Source organism: Ylistrum balloti, unplaced genomic scaffold (genome assembly GCF_031769215.1).
Source record: "Ylistrum balloti isolate Yb309-2 unplaced genomic scaffold, AGI_CSIRO_Ybal_v1 Utg370006, whole genome shotgun sequence".
Lineage (NCBI taxonomy): Eukaryota > Metazoa > Mollusca > Bivalvia > Pectinida > Pectinidae > Ylistrum > Ylistrum balloti.
The window spans coordinates 1,844,097-1,866,870 of record NW_026782081.1 but is presented as its reverse complement, the minus strand read 5'-3'; positions in this window follow the sequence as shown (position 1 = coordinate 1,866,870).

Genomic DNA, 22,774 nt, shown 5'->3' with positions numbered 1-22,774 from the left:
GTTTTTTTGCTTGACTTAAACCGGAAGAATTTGTCTTTGATATCTGTGGGATTACTCAGCCAAAATACCTAAGTAAAGTTTGCCTCATACCCTAGGATAACCTGATTTACATACCTGTCATAGTAAAGTTTGACTCATACCCATAGGATAACCTGATTAACATACCTGTCATAGTAAAGTTTGCCTCATACCCATAGGATAACCTGATTTACATACCTGTCATAGTAAAGTTTGCCTCATACCCATAGGATAACCTGATTTACATACCTGTCATAGTAAAGTTTGCCTCATACCCATAGGATAAACTGATTTACATACCTGTCATAGTAAAGTTTGCCCAATACCCATAGGAAAACCTGATTTACATACCTGTCATAGTAAAGTTTGCCTCATACCCATAGGATAACCTGATTTACATACCTGTCAGAATAAAGTTTGCCTCATACCCATAGGATAACCTGATTTACATACCTGTCATAGTAAAGTTTGTCTCATACCCATAGGATAAACTGATTTACATACCAGTCATAGTAAAGTTTGCCCAATACCCATAGGATAACCTGATTAACATACCTGTCATAGTAAAGTTTGCCTCATACCCATAGGATAACCTGATTTACATACCTGTCAGAGTAAAGTTTGCCTCATACCCATAGGATAACCTGATTTACATACCTGTCATAGTAAAGTTTGCCCCATACCCATAGGATAACCTGATTTACATACCTGTTATAGTAAAGTTTGCCTGATTTTTAAATTTGAAAATTGAGTTGTTTTTATTTTTTCTTTTGCTTATAATGTAAATTTGTCCTTGACTTTCTAAGAATACATAAATCTACCCTTTTCTAAAAGAAAAACTTTCAAGAGATTTTAAATATGTGTGCTAGAGTTAAGTTGAAACACTGCTGAGACATTCTAGAGCATTTGACTACATAACAATTAGCTGGAAAGTGATAAACTCATTCATAACAGAAAATATAACAAAAATATTTCTTGTTTATCGAAAGTTCCTAAACATACCTACAACCATAGCAACCATAGTTACCATCATAGTAACCAATCTGATCATGTTTCTCTTTGTTCTGCCTTTAAACTATTTGCGGGGCATCAATAAAAAGATTGAAGGTCCTTTTGAAATAACAACAGGTGTCCATACTTTGTAGTATGATAATTTCAATTTCCCCATTCCTGGATAGCAACATACCTATGGTGGTTACAAATCACATTTAATTCAATATTCAAGGCCTTGTTCCCAACATTATGATTTTCATGCAAGATGTCGGAAACTGACAAACACAGTATTTCAAAAGATGCGGGTTAATGAAGATTGTGGCGTAGTTTTATGGTCATTACAATGATCTCATTGGGAATTGTTCTTGTGGGATATAAAGTTGGATGCATTTGATGCTCATTAGACGCTTACCCTTTAAGAACACATGGTCTTTATTTCCTGTGCTTTTTCAAGGGTCTCTATTTCTTGTTCATATTCGGAGTTTGAAAGGTTGACATGTTGGTATTTTCTTTGTTATTTTCACACAATAATCACACAAATCCTAATATTACCTCCTCACAACAAAAAACCCCAAAGACACCAAAAAAAAAAAAAAAAATGAAAGAAAAAAAGACAAAAATACCGATGAGAGAAATAATTTGAATACAAATTATAAACTAAGTAAAGTTAGCATACCAATCCTAAAAGATAAGTGAAATTAATTTAATATTATATCAATCATGTCAGGTGTAGAATGGCTTTTCGCCTGCTGCGACTTGGCTTACAATGTCATTTTTTTAGTGACTTAGATGCTTATTGACAAGTGAACCTGCAGTTGTTTTGGCTTTCACTAGGTGTACGTACCCTTAGTCGCAATAGTAGTACTCTGGGGGGGGGTTTAGTCTACAGTTTATGGAGGACCGTGTCTGGTCTGATGTGTCTATTTTGGGTTTTTATGTCAGCAAGTCACGGAGTCTTATAGCTACTTTCTGTTTCAATCTGGGTAGGTTCATTGGGGTCAGGGGGTATAAAATTCACACATGTGTGTTGGTCCTGGTCTTTCCAGCCAAGACTTGATGAGTTTCAGCAGGTTTTCCACAGCTATTTGTGACGATATGAAATCAGAGCAATTCTAAATGGCAGCACTAACATACCCATTTATGCTTCAAAAATGAAGTATTAGTTATGTACATTCAGGCCTATTTATTTTGCTGAATCTCTGAAAACAGAGACACATCTCATTTGTTTACAGTCACGTCGTAATCTTTCTCCAAATATTGTATGCTCTGGAACCAGAATGACAGACAGGAATTTACTTGTTATTAGATTAGTGACTAGTTAAATCATGTAGTTTGAACATTTTAGGCTGCCTGTTGACAAAATACTACAGGGTTATGTAATACTTTACATGTAGGATTTCTGACATAGGGGTTTGGATATTTAACATCTTTTGAAAACAGTTATTCTCTAGGCTAGCATTTAATTTTGGCCAGGCTGCTATTAGTAATAGCAAAGTAGTGCATCAGTTATCAGTGCAAAGACTGAACCACAGACCTATGTGATGGCTTTATTTTCATCATAATTTGCATTTTATTTTCACTTCAGTATACTTTGTTGATAATTTATTGAGCCACGTATATTATATTGATAACTAAATTGTGGAATTCAAACTATGGTGGTGTTGTGGATCTTTCCCAATACTTCAACTCATCAGGAGAAAAGAAGTGCTTTAGTAAGCTGACTGCTGGAAACTATTTTGTCTCTAGTTACTTCATTCTGGCCCTGTACTATTACAGCACCTAGAATATTACACGGCACAGTCTTTCATGAGGCAAACTCTCATCTCTTGAACCTGCCTCCTACACATGAATACTAATGAAGATAATTGGTTATTAACTAGCATTAAAGACAGAAAAGGCAAACAAAGGCGTGATAATAAGTATAACATACCAAGTGCCACAGTAGGTAGTTGTGTGGTGCTCCCCATTACAGAGGCAGGGCTTGGCTGGGGCTAGCCCCATTTTCTTCTGGGGTTCGAGGTCCAAATATAGGAGTTTTTATTATCTTTTGGTCTGAATATCAGGTGTTCAACAGTCTGGTCCAATGGTCCAGACACCTGATTATTTTTCAGTGTACTGGTCCAGAAATCAGAAAGTTTCTCTCCATGCTCCAAAGCCTACTTGATAGATGATTGTCCAAATGTTTGTGATTATCACATTGTTGTAGTGGTAGAGAGTCCTCAGTTCAATCTATTTTTGTACCAGGGTCAGGAAAGCTGCAAAGAAAAAAGAAAGTTCAGTAAGAATTATATATGTTTTTAAAATCTGTGTAATTAAAAATTGTCATGCCATCAACACTTTCATATTCTACCAATATGTCACAAAATACTCAAAAACTCCAGAAAAAATGACCAAATCAGCAAAAAATGTTTTAAATCTTCAAAGTACATTTTCAGGTGTCTACAAAAGTGGAAGTCAATCTGAAAATTATTCATAGAGTATGCACAATTCTGACAATTCAGAGAAAATGATTTCAAAGTACTGGATCTATAGGTATTCCTAATCTCTAAGTCTGTCATAATATGAGTTGTACTATCTATGATACAAAAACTGTAAGGTTGGTATTGATATTAGCACCTTCCAGGTTTTGAATCAAACATAACTTTGCAATGTGACAATAACTGAGAGCAACAAAATAGTGTTGCTTCTGTTCAATCTTTACCACTAGACAACAGTTTTGGGTTTTTTTCAAAGCAAATTCTTAGAAGTTATTGAAAATTTTGTATCAAAAGATGGTCCTGTGTTCCAAGTTACATCACGAGTGACCTATTTGCTGTTATTTGCCAATAACCAGTCATTCAACAGACAGTCCTGTGTTTTAAGGTATTTGCCCACAAATATTCAGTCATTCAACTGACAGTCCCGTGTTCTTAGGTATTCACCCACCAATAACCCTTACTAAACGGACAGTTCTGTGTCCTGATCATTCTAATTGGTAAATAATGGCAACTACTCAAGATCTACTTCTGGTTACCACTCAGATACATTAGCATTTTTCAAGATAACTATCATGAATTGAGCAGCAGAAAAATTGGGTGTACAGGGATTTTCAAGATAATTTAATCTTCTCAAATGAAAAAATATCCTTATTTTGTTTATATTGTTTTAATTCAGATATATAGAGTATCAAACTGTGTACTTGAACATTTTCTATACAAATTCTGATCAACATTTAAAAAACCTGAGATATACTCATGTACACATCACATAAGTAAATGCAAACCGAATGTCAGACTGAAAAAACAGCTTAATTTCAGTATAAGATTTAAGTGTACTGTAGTACACCCACATCAGATATTCCAATTTCTATTTTCGATCTTTGGTCACAATGCTGACGGTCACATTGTCTCTAATCCATGTTAGTGTCACAATGAAAAGATCATGTACTAGAATTGTCTCCCTTCAGCCTTGAAAACAATATGCATCCTCCTGAAGTTGTGGGTGCATTATGAATGAGACAACTATTCTAAGCTTTAACAGATCTATATATCATGAACAAACAGTTGATATGTGTCATGGCATTCTAATACAAGTTGATTTACCAGCACTTTAATAAACAAATTAAAATCTGCTAAATCAGATAACATTTACAGCCTATATTCAATATTTCAGTTACATGTATTTGAGTAAGGTACATCAAACATGCACATACAGATTGATATAACAAATACTACATATAACATTAATTTCTCATTTTACTTTCTTGATAAATTATCTAGAATCATGGCATGTTTAACTATGAGAGGTTTATCACAGGCTAACAAAATACAGTATGCCATATATGGTTGGTCATCTTGCTTTGAAATGTATAAGAACAAATGACCTGTATAACAAATGCTGAGAATATGTTAGCATGCAAGTTTATGTCCAGAGAGATTTGAATTAAATTACACACAAAAGTCATCAAAAATCGATATTACTATCAACATCATAGCCAATGAAATGGCTACTTGCTGCTATTTACATTTCAAAGTAAGCCTTTAAAATGATTACTCTGGATCACTGTTTATTGGTATAGATAAAGTGCCACAATTTTTTCTAAAAAAATTTCCAACCACTTTCATAACCTCATTAGCCACAAGGATTGGTGATTGAAATTTACAAAAAAAAATAAGGTATCATAATTTAGACGAGAGTAGTTCAGCTTTATTTTCCCAGAATGTTTGTGAAATATCTTGTGTACTACTATAACAAAGATGTACTCTAACAGACGTCATAGTTTTGTCTGCTATGGAGGAGGGGGCATAACTCTTGTTGGTTAACTTATTACCTTTCATCTGTATACAGAAAGAACATTATGCTACTGACACAGGCAGCTTTATGAAACTCAAACAATTTAAAAAAATTTTGCCTCACTTGTTTCATGATTAAATCTTATATGAAAAGACATTCATGTAAGAGTTTATTCACAATTTTTAAATATCACTGATTCTTATTCCTTAAAGTTCAACTTATAGATTTATGAAAAATTGATGACAGATTTAGCCAAGCAATGTTGATTTTTTTCAAAATGTTCTCTTAAATGTCTATGTCGCTGATGAGTAAAAGACACAAACCAACCCTCAATCAGCATTCATAATAAGGGTTTCAAAACTAGTGTAAACTCAAGTTTGTTAAATTGTATATTTTTCGTAGGTAAATACATTTGTTGAAGTTGTAATAATAAGCCAACCTGCTGGACATATGATGTACAGGTAAGTTATTTTCAAGGAAACCACAGAATGCACAAAATAATATCATGAAAAATTTTAATTTTAGATCTCTTTTTTAACTTGTGCAATCATCAACATTGATCAAATTTGTGATTTCAATTATGGCCTGCTATTTCACAGTGGAAATGTCTTCTTCAAATATAATACATGTCATACAACATTGCTATGGGGTCATTTGAAGATCAACATCATTTTGTTGGTAGATAACACTGAAACTGTGCAGCACAAATTGTATCAAGTTTAAGATCCATGACACAAAAACACCCTGGTTCTATTTTGCTGAGAATCTTCTGGAAACCATGCTAAGATTGAATAAAAGACTTACAAGTGAATAGCACATTTTGATACAGATTTTGGTAAGCTACAGTGGTGCCGAACAAAGAATCAAAAGACTTAAAACTGCATTATACAAGATTTGTCTGTGATGCTAAGGGCCTATATTTTAAACATAAGAGGTGACATTATATATCAGTTAAGCCATTTCAACACAATGTTATACCATACACAGAGAGACAAAATCAGAAAACAGGAAATATAACAAGAGAATCCCCTTCTGAATGCTACCCAATAATAAATTTATTGGACACAAAATTTAAAGAAAAAACAACTGCAATTCTGTAATTAAGGGGCTGCAGGCCCTCAAGTTAGTATTCTACTCATTGTCTTATTCTGACAAAGTTTCAAGAGCCTAGTTTTAATGCATGCAAAGCAATGCTCATGACATAAAATTTTAACAAAGGCCGTGGCTTCGTAAACAGCAGTGTCTTAGTATTGTCAACATATACACAATGTTTCACGGTCCTTGCTTAACTGTTGGCATTGTTCAGAAATTTAAACTTGAGCTCTAGACACGAAGTTTTATCAAAGGGTAATAACTCTGTATTTAAAGGATTGTGGGCCCTGAATTTGGTACCCTGCACATCGACACAGTATGATCAATGAATACACCAAGTCTCATTATCCTAGTTTAAATGCAAGCAAAGTTATGCTCTAGACATGAACATTTAACGAAGGGCAAAACTCTGTAATTAAAGAGTCAAGAGCCCTGAATAAGGTACACTACACAATGCTTTATTATGACCAATGTGTACACTTCGTTTCATGGTCCTTGCTTAATTTTGGTTAAAGTTATGTTCTGGACATGAAAGGATGGATGGACAAACAGATTGACAAGGCAGCAACTCTATGCTCTCCCCCAGCATAATAAAAGTAAATTATTTAAAAAGCCAGCACAAACCACAAATGTGGGATTGCCAATGGTTCTTATTCTTTCTAAATCTGCTATTTCACCATGAGTCAATATATGTAGGGCAGTGTGTATTTACTATAATTCTGTCATCTACAAACTGTGTACACTATGACATCACCAAAATCCAAACTATATCTGACATCACATATATACATCATATCAAGTTGCTAAGCAGCTGCATCACTATTACCATATCAGTATACAATATGCTTTGAATAGTTACACTGTTTGGAAGTCGGCATACCTATTATGCCTAAACATGTCAACTATTTAAGTTTGCTCATATCTTCCATCAGATGTTGTCCAGCCATCTCTACCTTTAACTTAAATTGTACCTTTGTTCTTTAGGCCCCCTCACCAGTGCCAAATCTTGTAATTTAACATGCAGTCTATCACCACGCGCGTATATTATCTAAACTGTCTTGCTATTGAGCTATAGTATTAGCTGAGTGTTTAAGTTGGTAATTTCTTTTTCAAATTTAAGATCCATCAGCTTTGTTGACAACATCACATTGCTTGTTTGTTCAAGCCTTCAGCTTTGTTGACAACATCACATCGCTGGCTGGTTGAAACCTTCAGCTTTGTTGACAATATCACATCACTTGTTTGTTCAAGCCTTCAGCTTTGTTGACAATATTACATCGCTGGCTGGTTGAAACCTTTAGCTTTGTTGACAATATCACATCGCTTGCTGGTTGAAACCTTCAGCTTTGTTGACAATATTACATCACTTGTTTGTTCAAGTCTTCAGCTTTGTTGACAATATTATATCGCTGGCTGGTTGAAACCTTCAGCTTTTTTGACAATATTACATCACTGCTTTGTTTACAATATTACATCGCTGGCTGGTTGAAACCTTCAGCTTTGTTGACAATATCACATCGCTGGTTGGATCAAACCTTCAGCTTTGTTGACAATATCACATCGCTGGTTGGATCAAACCTTCAGCTTTGTTGACAATATTACATCGTTGGCTAGTTGAAACCTTCAGCTTTGTTGACAATATTACATCGCTAGTTGGTTGAAACCTTCAGCTTTGTTGACAATATCACATCGCTGGTTGGTTGAAACCTTCAGCTTTGTTGACAATATCACATCGCTGGTTGGTTGAAACCTTCAGCTTTGTTGACAATATCACATCGCTGGTTGGATCAAACCTTCAGCTTTGTTGACAATATCACATCACTGGTTGGTTGAAACCTTCAGCTTTGTTGACAATATCACATCGCTGGTTGGTTGAAACCTTCAGCTTTGTTGACAATATTACATCACTGGTTGGTTGAAACCTTCAGCTTTGTTGACAATATTACATCGCTGGCTAGTTGAAACCTTCAGCTTTGTTGACAATATCACATCGCTGGTTGGTTGAAACCTTCAGCTTTGTTGACAATATTACATCGCTGGTGGGTTCAAACCTTCAGATTTGTTAACAATATCACATCGCTGGTTGGTTGAAACCTTCAGCTTTGTTGACAATATCACATCACTGGTTGGTTGAAACCTTCAGCTTTGTTGACAATATCACATCACTGGTTGGTTGAAACCTTCAGCTTTGTTGACAATATCACATCACTGGTTGGTTGAAACCTTCAGCTTTGTTGACAATATCACATCGCTGGTTGGTTGAAACCTTCAGCTTTGTTGACAATATCACATCGCTGGTTGGTTGTAACCTTCAGCTTTGTTGACAATATCACATCGTTGGTTGGATAAAACCTTCAGCTTTGTTGACAATATTACATAATCTATGTTGTTCCTATATTTTTGGCAGGTGTTGATATTGCCAATCTTTAGAATGTTCACAATTCCTCTCCCTTTTTGTTAAAATATAACACCTTTACTGAACAGAAAGTATACCAACAAATTGCTTTGTTAAGATTATAAATTCACACATGAGATGTAACTGATTTTTTTTTTAAATGTAGAACACTTCACTGTGATGTTGTCAGCTTACCTTCCAGTCTTCTTTACTCATAACTGCAGGCAGGCGCTTCAAACTGCTTAATCAGGAAATGTTTTACTATAGAGTGCTATGCCAATGTACTTCTCATAAGCGGCATCCAGAGACAGATGTAACACATTACAGCAATTATTAAACATATACATGTTCAACCTTCACCTTGACACAGAACTTTTTTATTTTCTTCTTTATATGCTGTGTCACATAAACTCTTCATTAAACACTACAAGAATACTACCTTCGATCAGTTTACTGTTTCGTACATACATGTACTAGGCATGTAGAACCTACAGACACCTGCAAAATACCTATGTTGTATCACTATTCCTGCTTATTATAATATGTAATGAACAATTCATAAACCTTCATAAACAATAATTAAACAAGACATGCAATGACAATTTATCACAAGGTCTGAAATCCCAGCAATACTTCTATATATCTTGTGTTAGTATTGATAAAAAAAACCCCAGACAAGGTTAAAATGGGTGTTAAATTTATTTAATTTATGCTTGTTTATTTCAGGCCAACATATACGTCACAAGGTGACTTGATGACCCATGTGATAAGCTAACAATGTGTTCCCATTTCATACTATGACCCTGGTAGGTTGATATAGGAAGCTCATTATCGACGCCTATCATTTATGTCTGCCAGACTAATATAGTGGCAATCCTTGTATGGTATATTATTATTGTGACAAATGGCAATCCTATTATTTGTTCATAAAATGTTACCAATTCAATACCATGTATTCATCTTTTATCATCAACATGAACATAAACTGTATATGACTACAGCTTCATTTCCATAGATTGATTCCAGCTATAGAAACAATAAAATAAATGGGCTGATACATAACTCCATGTTGAGAAAACATGCTTCAAATCAGTTACTCTTGACCATGGAATTAAACAGTTCCTGTAGATCTTTGGCAAATACAAGTTGTTAGGTATCCTTGTTATCAAACAAAGGGAAATAAAGTATTGCCTTACCTACAATAACATTTCCAAGAATAAATCAACTTAATGCTGACATCATTTTCCAATATTTCCAATTTAATATAGATCCTTCTCCCACCTTTTCTATGTGGGACACATGACTCTCATGTGGAATACCCATGTGGTATTGAGAGTCAACCATGGTGTGTTGGACACGGACATTTTACTTGAGGGTACAGAATTTGGGTTCAGAACTAAGCTTCCTTTACTATATTCAACAATGCAGTTGCTCAATCAACATTTTGTTTCTCAAAAATTCACGTAAGAGGTGTGAGAAAAATTAAGAATACCCTGATACCGAACTCTTTAAAAGAAGCTATAACCAGTTTCAAACGTCAAGAAAAATGTTTGAAAAACAATATAGGCCCCGAAGAGAAGCCATTAATGACAGAAATATTGGGTTTAGGACATTCAATTAAAAGATACTTTTTGCAGTATATCAAAGTTTAGGTGAACAAATGTGGTACAGTTGAGTGACAGGTCATCAGGAATGTATTTGTTAAATGAAAGAGTGTTTTTTGAAAGGGTACAAGATACTTATTGGTATTGAGACAATGGGACATACTCTTCAAATAATGTAGTTCAATCTACCGAACAAAAGTAGGGGACTTGGTTTTTACCACGTCATTTAATATTTCCTTTATAATTCATGTCCTGCAGCTCTGACAAATATTGACAGAATTTGACCTATTCAGACAATATCCATCTCAAATAAATCAACATACCAAAATTGGTTCAACTTTGACAGAACATTAAAACCAATTTTGATTCAAAACTAACAAGGTTTGGTAATAAAATCTAGTCCTAAAGGCTGTGACAATAAGCTGAAACTGTTATTGTGATAAGTTTAGCCTAAAACTATAGTAATTTGATTGAAACAAAGACATCATTTATCATATAGATTTTAAAGTCCCATAACTCTGGCAAACCTTAACCAATATCCAAATCGTCTAAGATCTGACTGTAAAATTTGGAGTCAATTGACGGAAATTAAAAGTTTATCTATTTTAAGGACTTTTAAAGTCCAGTAACTCAGACAAATGTTGAAGCATTTCTATCAATATCAAACTCATGCGAGATTTAATGATATAAAACAGCATACCAGATTTAATTCAAATCTCACAGTAAAAATTAAAGCGATTTTTGGTAGAAACAAAAAAAAAAAACAAAACTACTAAGGGTTTTGAACTTTGGTAAATGATAATCAATTTTTCCCAATGTTGAACTCATGAAAGATCTTATAAATACCAAGCAATATACCAGATTTGGGTTAAATCTGATAAAAACTAGATATGTCAGAATGACATTAATGCATCTGCATGGACAAAACTGAAAATGTGCACTGTTTGAATTTTTTAAGTCCAAGGGGCATAACACTATTAAATATCATCTAACCCTACCCAGCTGGGAACAAACATGACCTGCATTTCTCCATAATACATTAAAAAATACCAAATTTCAGTTAAAAATGTCTGACTGAAATAATGAGCAGAAGTTGTAAACTGCTTGAAATTTTCCAAGTGCATGGGACATAACTCTGTCAAAACAAGGTCTGTCAGAGATGGATTATGCTCACCAAATGGGATAAAATTTAAGTATGAAAAATAACAAAGTTATCTCATTGAGATCTATCTATCTATGTAATTTCAAGTTGACATTTTTTTCTTATAGTTTTAGTGTAATGCCCTAGACAAAATTATGAAAGATGGACGGAATGAAAACAGAAATGGGTAACACTATATGCCATCCCATTCAAAAAATAACCTCAAAGATTATTCAACACAAACCTTCACAGACAAACAGATAAACCAAAAACAATATGCCCAATCTTCAATCTCAGGGGCACAAACTTAGAAAACCATCTGCAGAAGACCATCAATCTCGTGCCCCGCTTGGTACAATACCCTACAAGTCTTATGTTAAAAACATTCTCTCCATTCAAGTTCTTAATCAACAGCAGCAATGTTCATAAAAGCAACTAGCGGTCACATGTTGAATAACTGATCAATGTTAAGGCTGCTGGCAGCCATGTTGAATACCTGTTCAAGCTTTAGGCCAATGGCAGCCATGTTGAACACTTGATCAAGCTGGAGGTCAATGGCAGCCATGTTGAACACTTGATCAAGCTGAAGACCAGTGGCAGAAATATCGAATATCTGTTCAAGCACTTATGCAAGTTAGATGTGTATATATATTGAGCATGCCCCTGAAGGTTTTTAAAGCTCCTTTCATCCATTTTAGTTCTTGCAAAAATATTGATAACAGCAACAGTTTCCACAAAGGCTTAAACTACAGCTGTTTTCTGCACAGGTATTTTTATTTTGTTTGGTCTGCTTGAGTGGGCAATAATCTGACATCTCTAAAGACTATGAGAAAAGCAATAGATAGTGTTATCAAAGTCTTTTATATCATAACATCAACATGAACTTAACAAAGGGAATAAAGATTGTACATTATGTTAGGATTACTACATGCCATTGTCGGAATACACCTGCCACATATATTTTTCCTGTATTCAGCAGTGACAGAAAAAGATGTATTTAAGCATGCAACTTTATTCTGGCAGGCTTACTTACTAAAATTATATTGAAAAATAAAAATAACTGTTGAAAAAGGCAATTTTATATGTTGTTATTTACATGGTTGGTCATATTCATTTAAGTTTGGAACTATATTTCTGCGTGGATCAATCATTTTGGCATATGTCATAAGGCAAAATTCAGCGTAACGTAAACGTCAGGTAAACAGTAATTAAATAACAAAACTGTTGAAATTTTTGATAGTCAGATTTTCAATCAAAGTTGCAGAATAAACAGAATAAATGGCCAGTGTGTTGAAACATAAGCTGGATGTTGGCTCTGGACAGCAAGACAAAAGTGGTTCGCGACTTTTGTCTTTCTTCACCCTTGCCAAAATACAGCTTATGTTTTAAGACACTGACCATGTATTCTCTGTATATTCTAGACTCCTCCAGCAATACTACAACACATATATGCTATTACTTTTCCTAATATCCTGTGATTTATTACTAACACGTGTGCATGTATCACCATTAGATGTCCTAATTCTGAAGTTATTCAAACCAAATTATGCAGTATTCATCTTACATATTTCATATTTCAGAAGTTCATGTTAGAAATTAATGTTATCTGTCCCATATGAAAGACCAGCTTTTTTTCGACTCTTTTGTACCTTTGACATGTACAGTATGTCATCCATCCATGCATATCTCCTCATAATTAATGGTTCCCAGACGGTAAACATGAAGATACATAAGTAATGAACTTTGTAAGCATCCAGGTAAAAAAACACTTGAGTGCAAATGTACCATGTTTCTATTTTCCACAGGGACATTAACATACTAATTTCTGTTTGTGATTGACTTCTGGTAATGAAAATTATTGATTTGTATGTATATGGTTCCAAAATGTCAAGCACTCCATATCTAACAGAATTCATGATCTAATTTTAGCACCTTATCACAAAAGTTACTCATGGACGAAATTGGTATCTGTAGGAGAATCGTATCACACACAGTAGGTTATAATGTATAAGTATAAATCTGCAGAATTTGGCTCACCATAAATATGTAACAATGGAACAACATACTCAAAAATCCATCCTTTGAATCATCACTACCTTTGTAAAAGAGAAAAGGAAGAACATGACAAACCTAGCAAGATACTATTAGGATTCCTCTTCAAAATAAATAATCTTAAATTTTTTATTTAATACCATTCCTTTTAAAACTTGTATTATTGCAAAGAAACTTCATTCAGAGGTCAAAATACATAACTTTTATAAAAACAAGAATGATGTCTAATAACACCTTTTTTCTCATTGACCAATGAAAAAACCAAGAGAAAACTCTTCTACACAAGAAGTGTTTTCATGGTGACAAAATCAATGACCATGTTAAATATCCAGACTATTTTTGTTCTGTTTAGTTGTAATACAGTATTAAAGGGAGGCTTGTCTCAATCAATAGTTGTAATGGACAGCCAAGACCTTCTGAGACAGCAATTGTGTAGAGTTCAAGGTCATTCCTAGATAAAACAGCTGTAATGTTACTTTTGTGTCACGTGAGTCTATCAGACTTCAATTGATATTGACCTCCTCCAGCTCTGTTATGTTTGGGTTATTCAGTACTAAATATACATGTAGATACCATTCATTCCCCATCATACAATACCTTATAAATCAACAAGCACCAGCTCCAACAAGCAATCACATACTTTTTTTTTCACCTCTACCTTATCAATGACTACTCTACATAACACTAATGAGATCATCTATTGATCATTTTTTCATAAATTTTAGGTATATGGAACCACATAGGGTCTATAGCATCAATTAACCTATTCATAGCAAAAGTCAACTCAGAAAGGTTGAAACATGAATTCATGAAAGAGGATAATGCAATAAAGCATTTTTCTCAAGTTTGTTTAAAAAGAGATGACATTAATGAACATATTTCAAGTTTCAAATCAATGAGCGATACAGACAGTTAGGCTCATTATAACCTTATCAACCACATAAACTGCACTACAATATAGTATATAATCAAACATCAAATTATATGACCAATTATAGGATGCTACAGTGTCACAAGGCCGTCTCAGCTCAGCTGGTAAAGTGTTGGACGAACAGCACCTTTGGTAAAGATCCAAGATGCATGGTAAAATGCTCCTTACCATTTTTGTGTTTCTTAAGAAGCTTTTGTGTACTGTTGTGGTTGTGTTGTTAGGCAAGCTATCTTACCTCCATTGCTCTGGATGGCATAATATGTGTTACTTACCAGAAACATATGGATGACACTCGTTAGAACATTAATTCTGAGTTATAGATCTGTAGATCGGTCAGTCTGAGAAATTCTCCATCACCATGGTTTGCAGATGAATCACACCTGGAACAAATGGTAAACAACCCATTACTGTAAAGGGTTTAACAAACATATGTAGTTACCTCTGACCACCTTGAAATCTCATTTCTAAGTAATTAAATCATGGTATAATGTACATTATATATGTATAAGTAGAAAGTAGGCTAAAATTATGTTGAAATTACCATAAATATCTACTTTTTTTTTTTAAATTTATTTCAAAACTTTTTCTTTTCATTTTCATTTAAGGAAAGGCAGCATCATGCATGTACAAGACCTTGCTAACAATATTCATTAGTATGCAAATCAGTAAGATATTTCTTAGACAATAAATTTTTAATTCTATTCTATACAAGAAAGGTAAATGTCATAATTGACCCAAAAGAGTGCAATAAAGTCTAAAGGACAAGGTAAGATTGAAGAGAAAATAACAAAACAAGAGGGCCATGACTCTTCACGAGCATCTGACAATCAATAAAAGGATGGACAATCCAAAGAAACGGTAAGTCCTGTATATGAAAAGCAGTTGTGCAAACATTTTACAAAATGGCTACTATGGTTTAAGTTTTGATCAAACTGAAAAATAATGCCCCTTGAAGTCAAATCAATTTTCTTTTATGAACTCATTTCCCACCTCCCCAGATGTTTCCGACAAAGTTTGAATGAAATGTATTTAAGCATTATGGAACAGCAGCATTTTGAAACAAAGTATTGTCGGATTACCCTTTTGGTACCCCATCCCCAGGTCCCTAGGGGTCAAATCAACTTCCTGAATTTGAAGGTTTTTAAAGGTCCTAAAGGAAAAGTTTACGGATGGTGAACAGTGCCCGACAACAAGGGACGATGCATGATAACAATAAGTTATCTTGACCCTTCAGGTTATATGACATAAAAAGGGACCAAGGAAACAATGACAGAAACAATTTAAAAAGTATCACTTGTATGTTAATTGTTCACAGACTGTCAGCCTGATAAAATACTATCCCACTAAGAGTGTCACTCTGATAATATACTGTTACCATAGTAAATTACATAGTACTGACAATCACCATTGCAAATTATAGTAGTGATATAGTACTGACTGTCGCCATAGTGAAGTATATAGTACTGACTGTCACCATAGTGAAGTATATATACTCAACAAAAAAAGAAAGGTTAACATGTTTCCTTGGCGAATACCTGTAAATGAGTGAAAACAAAATGACGTTTGTGCAATATTAGAAAATGGTAATGTTTTACATTACAAAATCCAATGGGGTTACCAAAATCATTCAAGCGTGAAAGTCTGTATTAGCGAAAGAGCTGCACGAGGTTTTCTGTGACTAACTTGTATCTTCGCTTGAATTTCATAAACATTCAAACTGACAACTGTTCCTTAGATCCTTAGGACTTAGAAATCATCGAATCTTGCTATCTATCGACTTTATCATTATGCCCCGGCTGTCACAAGTACAGAGAGAAAGGGCTGTAGGCATGATCCAGGCTGGGGAGTCTCGCCGTCGAGTTGCACGGCATTTTGGTTGCAGTGTTAAGACAATTTGCCAGTTGGTGAGTCATTTAAACCAAACTGGGTCAACATCCGATCGTCCCTGAAGCGGCCGACCCCGTAAAACTTGCGCAATTGATTCGTAACCGCAGCAGAGACTACAAGGACATTGTTTGGGCGTCATGTGTCTCCCCAAACAGTCCGCAAAAGGTTGAGGGCCTACCAATTGAAAGCGCGGCGTCCCTACACTGGACCCAATTTGTTGCGACGTCACCGTAATATTCTGCGTAACTGGACCCGTGTTCACCATCGTTAGGCCTTACGACAATGGAACAATGTTCTGTTTTCAGATGAGTCCAGGTTTTGTCTGCAACACAGTGACGGAAGGCACAGAGTGTGGAGGCGACGAGGGGAGCGTTTTGCAAACTGCTGCGTCGCAGAACGGGACCATTTGGTGTAAAGGTTTGGGGTGGTATTTGTGGGGGGACTCCTACCAGGCTTGTTGTGTTAAATGGCAATTTAACTGGCATTTGATATCGGGATGAAATTTTAAGACCAGTGGTTCTGCCATTCTTAAGACGCCATGGCGTTGGCGCCATTTTGCAACAGGATAACACACCAGCGCACACCAGTCGCGTCAGCAGAACTTTCTTGCAGCAGAATAACGCACAGGTGTTAGATTGGCCATCTAAATCACCTGATTTGTCACCGATTGAGCATGTCTGGGACGTTCTTGGGCGACGTGTGAGAGAACGTCAAAATCAGCCGTCGAACTTGCAGGAGCTGGCCCAAGCCTTGATCGCTGAATGGAACAACATCTCTCCTTGAATTATCCGCCGGTTTATGAGTTCCATGCGACGACGCTGCAATGCTGTTTACTTCGCAAATGGTGGCCATACCCGTTAGATTAGTAAGGATTTATGAAGGGGTTAATAAATTAATCACAGAATGAAGTAGTGTTACCTTTTTTTTGTTTAGTATAGTACTGACAATCACCATTGCAAATTATAGTACCGATATAGTACTGACTGTCGCCATAGTGAAGTATATAGTACTGATTGTCACCATGGTAAAGTATATAGCACCGACTGTCGCCAAAGTGAAGTATATAGTACTGACTGTCGCATGGTAAAGTATATAGTACTGACTGTTGCCATAGTGAAGTATATAGTACTGACTGTCACCATGATGAAGTTATGTATGTCACCTTGTTAAATTATGATCATTACCCTGATAAGAAAGGTCTTTAAATGTTAAAATACTTATTGTCACTCTAGTTAAGAACTGTATGATGTGTCAGAATTATAAAGTCCTGAATGTCACCTTGGTAAAGTTATCAATGTCACCTTTGTAAGTGTTATCTGCGAACTGTTACCCTGGTAAAGTATTGACTATCACCATGGTGTAGTAATAACCACTACCCCAGTGAGTATTATCTGTCACTATGGTAAATCACTGTCACCATGATGCAGTAATAACCACTACCCCAGTGAGTATTATCTGTCACCATGGTAAATCACTGTCACCATGGTGCAGTAATAACCACCACCCCAGTGAGTTATATCTGTCACCATGGTGCAGTAATAACCACCACCCCAGTGAGTATTATCTGTCACCATGGTAAATCACTGTCACCATGGTGCAGTAATAACCACCACCCCAGTGAGTATTATCTGTCACCATGGTAAATCACTGTCACCATGGTGCAGTAATAACCACCACCCCAGTGAGTATTATCTGTCACCATGGTGTAGTAATAACCACCACCCCAGTGAGTTATATCTGTCACCATGGTGCAGTAATAACCACCATCCCAGTGAATAGTATCTGTCACCATGGTAAATCACTGTCACCATGGTGCAGTAATAACCACCACCCCAGTGAGTATTATCTGTCACCATGGTAAATCACTGTCACCATGGTGCAGTAATAACCACCACCCCAGTGAGTATTATCTGTCACCATGGTAAATCACTGTCACCATGGTGCAGTAATAACCACCACCCCAGTGAGTATTATCTGTCACCATGGTAAATCACTGTCACCATGGAGCAGTAATAACCACCACCCCAGTGAGTATTAACCACCACCCCAGTGAGTATTATCTGTCACCATGGTGCAAATGGTAAATCACTGTCACCATGATGCAGTAATAACCACCACCCCAGTGAGTTATATCTGTCACCATGGTGCAGTAATAACCACCACCCCAGTGAGTTATATCTGTCACCATGGTGCAGTAATAACCACCACCCCAGTGAATATTATCTGTCACCATGGTAAATCACTGTCACCATGGTGCAGTAATAACCACCACCCCAGTGAGTATTATCTGTCACCATGGTAAATCACTGTCACCATGGTGCAGTAATAACCACTACCCCAGTATTATCTGTTACCATGGTGCAGTAATAACCACCAATCTAGTGAGTATTATCTGTCATCATGGTAAATCACGGTCACCATGGTGCAGTAATAACCACCACCCCAGTGAGTATTATATGTCACCGTGGTAAATCACTGTCACCATGGTGCAGTAATAACCACCACCCCAGTGAGTTATATCTGTCACCATGGTGCAGTAATAACCACCACCCCAGTGAGTATTATCTGTCACCATGGTGCAGTAATAACCACCACCCCAGTGAGTATTATCTGTCACCATGGTGCAGTAATAACCACCACCCCAGTGAGTATTATCTGTCACCATGGTGCAGTAATAACCACCACCCCAGTGAGTATTATCTGTCACCATGGTAAATCACTGTCACCATGGTGCAGTAATAACCACCACCCCAGTGAGTATTATGGTAAATCACCATGATGGTAAATCTGTCACCATGGTGCACCACCACCCCAGTGGTGCAGTAATAACCACCACTGTCACCATGTAATAACCTGTCACCATGGTGCAGTAATAACCACCACCCCAGTGAGTATTATCTGTCACCATGGTGCAGTAATAACCACCACCCCAGTGAGTATTATATGTCACCATGGTAAATCACTGTCACCATGGTGCAGTAATAACCACCACCCCAGTGAGTTATATCTGTCACCATGGTGCAGTAATAACCACCACCCCAGTGAGTATTATCTGTCACCATGGTGCAGTAATAACCACTACTCCAGTATTATCTGCCACCATGGTGCAGTAATAACCACCACCCCAGTGAGTATTATATGTCACAATGGTAAATCACTGTCACCATGATGCAGTAATAACCACCACCCCAGTAAGTTATATCTGTCACCATGGTGCAGTAATAACCACCACCCCAGTGAGTATTATCTGTCACCATGGTGCAGTAATAACCAACACCCCAGTGAGTATTATCTGTCACCATGGTGCAGTAATAACCACTACTCCAGTATTATCTGCCACCATGGTGCAGTAATAACCACCACCCCAGTGAGTATTATCTGTCACCATGGTAAATCACTGTCACCATGGTGCAGTAATAACCACCACCCCAGTGAGTATCATCTGTCACCATGGTGTAGTAATAACCACCACCCCAGTGAGTATTATCTGTCACCATGGTAAATCACTGTCACCATGGTGCAGTAATAACCACCACCCCAGTGAATATTATCTGTCACCATGGTAAATCACTGTCACCATGGTGCAGTAATAACCACCACCCCAGTGAGTATTATCTGTCACCATGGTAAATCACTGTCACCATGGTGCAGTAATAACCACTACCCCAGTGAATATTATCTGTCACCATGGTAAATCACTGTCACCATGGTGCAGTAATAACCACCACCCCAGTGAGTATTATCTGTCACCATGGTAAATCACTGTCACCATGGTGCAGTAATAACCACCACCCCAGTGAGTATTATCTGTCACCATGGTAAATCACTGTCACCATGGTGCAGTAATAACCACCACCCCAGTGAGTATTATCTGTCACCATGGTTGTCACCATGGTGCAGTAATAACCACCACACCAGTGAGTTATATATGTCACCATGGTAAATCACTGTCACCATGGTGCAGTAATAACCACCACCCCAGTGAGTATTATCTGTCACCATGGTAAATCACTGTCACCATGGTGCAGTAATAACCACCACCCCAGTGAGTATTATCTGTCACCATGGTGCAGTAATAACTACCACCCCAGTGAGTTATATCTGTCACCATGGTAAATCACTGTCACCATGGTGCAGTAATAACCACCACCCCAGTGAGTATTATCTGTCACCATGGTGTAGTAATAACCACCATCCCAGTGAGTATTATCTGTCACCATGGTGTAGTAATAACCACCATCCCTGTGAGTATTATGTCACCATGTTAAATCACTGTCACCATCTATCAGTTTCTTTCTCAAAAACAAGGACACTGACCAAGTTTTCATGTACCTGCATGCTAATGTTACAGTTTCATCACCTTGTGTGTGATCCTAAATTTAGGAAAAGCATTAAAAATTCAGGTCAAAAGAACCGTAACAAAAGACATCAATTACCCAAACTGGCAGACATGTCCATTAAGCTTTGATGCACAAGCAGACAATGACTACTGCTTTATAATATCTATAAAGTGGATGTTATGAGAGTGCAACTTTGATAAAAGGAAAAATGAAAATTAAAGTAAAGCTGATTCAATGCATAACCAAATGATACTTTTACTTGTATATATATATATATATCTATATATATGATCAATGACGTATATATGACAATGACCGTACGGACAAGTGAATCGTCAAATTTTTTAGGCAATCTACCGATTTTTCCAGACACAAACATCAGTATTACTAAATTACATCACATACAAAGCTATAAACTAAAATCGAGAATGGTAGTGCAAATTTATGAGTCTTGATAATCTTTTCGGCTGATGGATGCCAAAGACCCTTTACATGGGACAAACAAGAGGGCCATGGCTCTAAACAGTCATCTGACAATCAATGAATGGATGGACAAACCACAGAATTTGCTGTTGATTGTCTGACAAATCTGATGAATACAATGCTGAACATTACTTAAAAGTATTAGAAACTCATCAATGGTAAGTCCTGTACAAGAAAAACAGTTGCGCAATCATGTAACAAAATAGCTACTGAGGTCGAAGTTTTGATCAGACGAAAATAACAATGTATCGTCTCTTTCTTTTCCTTAACAAATCAAACCCCAAATATTTTTGTCAATGGTGTGAATAAAACTTGAGAAGTAGTTCTGACTATTTGTTCCAGATGAGCTATGTTGTATTTTGGACCAAATTGAAAAAATAAGACTAATCAGTACAACCTCAGGATCACTTTATGCACTTTTGATATCATTGCCACTCCCTGATAATGTTTCAGGCCAAATATGGTTGCTTTAATAAGGAGTAGTGTTTTGGAGCAAAATATTGTCTAACTTCTCCTTTTGGAGCCCACCACTAAGTCCCTACAGGTCAAATCAACTCTCTGAATTTAAGAATTAATTGCCCACCTCTACTGATGTTTCAGATGAAGTTTGAAAGAAATCCATTTAAGCATTAAGAAAGATTTGCGTTTTGAAGCAAAATAATGACAAACTTCCCCCAATTGGGGCCATGCCCCCAAGGTCCCTAGAGGTTGACTTAACTTTCTGAATTAAAGTAATGATAATCCAACTGCAATAACATTTCAGATCAAATTTGGTTGAAATCTATCCAGGCATTAAGGAGTAGCATTGGAAGCAAAATATTGACTAACTTTCCCTTTTGGGGCCCACCCACATTTCCTTGTTATGGAGTGGGGCTGAGATGTATCTGTAAAATCCTTTACTCGGAGTGTAACATGAAAATTATTCTTTCTCTACAAATCACCGTGCACAATGTACCCAGATTTATATTAAACAATTTTGACATTTGAATCACCATCTTTCATATAAAGCGTTCAGTGTCCATCAGCCGATAGGATCATCAGGACCCCTAAATTTGCACTACCATTTTTTATTTTAGTTTATAACTTTTAATTTTGTATATGTTTTATATACTATGAATATGATGTAATTTAGGTAATATTTGTGTCTTGATAAAGGGGTAGATTGCCTCGAAAACTTAACAATTCACTTGTCTGTACTGTCGTTATTACTTCATTGATCATATATCTATTCCAGTAATATGCATCCAACAAACATTTGTTAGTTAGGATCCAGTACCAATATTGGACCATACTCTCGATAGTACTTACTAGATTATATATATATGTATATACTTATATATAATGACACTATACAATATCAAAACAAAAGGTCCAGTGGGTTTGAATCACTCACTTGTTCCCAGGCTTAAATGTCAGTTTGTATAAATTAATTTCTGCAGACTTAAAGTCATTTCCCCAAGCATGCTACCATAAAAATACCATGATCTAGGGCCTATTGGTTATTTAAAAGAAGTTCAAAGTTCTTAAGACATTTGGCCCCTGTGATCTTGAAAATGGGTCAAGGCC